The sequence below is a fragment of the Hippocampus comes genome, unplaced genomic scaffold (assembly GCF_001891065.2).
Source record: "Hippocampus comes isolate QL1 unplaced genomic scaffold, H_comes_QL1_v1.1 scaffold161, whole genome shotgun sequence".
NCBI lineage: Eukaryota > Metazoa > Chordata > Actinopteri > Syngnathiformes > Syngnathidae > Hippocampus > Hippocampus comes.
The window spans coordinates 123,649-125,789 of NW_017806067.1; the positions used below are offsets into that span (position 1 = coordinate 123,649).

The window sequence follows — 2,141 nt, forward strand, 5'->3', positions numbered from 1 at the left end:
GAAGGTTCTTCCCATCGGAACGCTCGCACCACTCGGTCGGTATAGCCCACCACCAGCTCGCTGCGGCCATCGCCGTCTGTAACGAATAGAAACATTTTCATTCACCAATTTGAGGGTCAAATGGCTGCACAAATGCATCAACGTATTAGTCAAGGCTGTAAATGCTCTGCGCGGCAGCTGAACGAGTACCGATATCGCTGATGAGGATGACTCTGGTGTTAGCAGGGATGTGCTGCGACACACAAGGATGCATTGTCTCAAACGCTGACAGGAAAATCTCAAAACACATTTAGGCAGCCAGTTCAAGAGAGAATGGATCAGAGGAGCACAGAAGATGGGCTGGAGAAGGAAGGGAAGAAAAAAAGCAGGGAGTGGAAGAACTGAGGGAGGAAAGGATGGAGCCCCGGTGGGAGGAAGAAAGGGGGAGCAATGGAGAGAGGGGAGAAGGAATGGCAGAGGAACGACACGTGAGAAGGGAGGCGTGAAGGACGAAAGGAACATTGTCTGAAACGCTGACAGGAAAATCTCAAAACACATTTAGGCAGCCAGTTCAAGAGAGAATGGATGGGAGGAGAACAGAAGATGGGAAGGAGAAGATAGGGAAGAAAAAAGCAGGGAGCGGAAGAACTGAAGGAGGAAAGGATGGAGCGCCGGTGGGAGGAAGAAAGGGGGAGCAATGGAGAGAGGGGAGAAGGAATGGCAGAGGAACGACACGTGAGAAGGGAGGCGTGAAGGACGAAAGGAAGGAAACAGGGAGAGAGAAGGAATGAAGAAAAAGTGATGGAAGGAAGGATTAACAGCAAAACTAAAGTAGATACGAAGGCAGGAGGGATCCAGGAAAGTCAAGAAGGAAAAAAAGGGACGTCTGAAAAAGGAGTGGAGGAATGCAGAAACGTCGATTGAAGGATGCATGAATAACAAGTGAATCTGACGAAAGGAAGGTTGGAAAGAGGTCAAGTCTTGGGAAAAGAACATCAGAGGAGGCTGATAGGAAGTTGACGTATATAGTGCACGTGATTGACTTAAGACTCCCCCGTGAAGATGCGCTTACCGTGTCGTTGTCAGCATCTCCCAGGCAGATGGCGTGAGGAAAGAGCGTGCCCGAGAAGTCCAAACTAACACGCTGCACGTAATTCAGAGACCTCATAGCGACGAAATTTGGCCAAGTGGCGACTTGGACCTCAGTTTGGGTGCTATTTGAGCTTCCAAAGCGCGTCAACCTTCTCGGGGCTGCTGTTAAACTAAGCGACAGCAAATCAGAAGCTAAACTTGAATGAAACCTGAAAATAAAAAACAAACAAACGGCATCCTTGTTCAACACTTGTCCCCTAAGGTACAATCATTAAATTTTTTTTTTTTTTGTTTAATTTCTGTAAACGAGATTAATTTTGCCTCGTTTTGTTTTGTTTTTTTTTTTTTAACCGAATCGACGGACGCGCTCTTCCTGTGTACATACTCACGTGACTGGACACGGTATGGCAAAGCAGAATGGACAAAATAGCCTTGCAATCACATTTTTCTCCACAGGAGGGCGGTGTTCGCCATATTTTTTTTTCGGGCAGCATATGCATATCCATGCATATGCACTTCCTACTTTTTTCAAACATTTAAAGCACGGTGGACGAGTGGGTAGCACATCTGCAGAATTATCCAATTGGTGAAGATCACACCCTGCGAGAAAACAAGGTGTTTTTTGTTGACTCAAAAGTCCATTTTTGTCTAGTTCTGAAACAGCATTCAATAAACAAAGAAAACGTTTCCAAGTCTTTTCTCTGTTGCATAACAAGTTCAAGATGGCAGTTGTTGCTCCTCAGTTGCTATCTGGCATAGAAGTGTCACTTTTTCGGGAACCGCTCGTATCTCTTTGGATTGAAGTTCAGTCAGTGAGCTGGAAGGCGTTTGGGCGGGCGTCGAGGTGTCCCGTCCTTCACGACGGCACCCGGGAGGCCCCGTGGGACAAGTGCACTTCAAGTCCCCACAAAGCGCTAATTGGACTCGGCGAGCGGCTGAGAGCGCCCGGATTGGTTTCACAGGGGCCGGCCGTGGCCACGGCCTGAATAGAGGCCCACGCTCCTTTTCCAGACCCCCTTGCTGGGCCAAACACACAGGCAGGCCTGAAGGGGGTGGTGGGGGCGGTGTGT

The 2,141-nt window shown here is 48.5% G+C and overlaps 1 protein-coding gene and 1 long non-coding RNA gene across 2 annotated transcripts in view; one reads left to right on the forward strand and one right to left on the reverse strand.

The window, feature by feature from the left end:
- itfg2 (integrin alpha FG-GAP repeat containing 2) overlaps positions 1-2,141 on the reverse strand; it is a 16,292-nt gene that overhangs the window by 8,596 nt on the left and 5,555 nt on the right. The window lies entirely within an intron of this gene.
- On the forward strand, positions 748-1,369 carry LOC109530145 (uncharacterized). The gene is made up of 2 exons (XR_002170965.1): positions 748-941; positions 992-1,369. It is a non-coding gene; the product is annotated as an uncharacterized LOC109530145 (long non-coding RNA).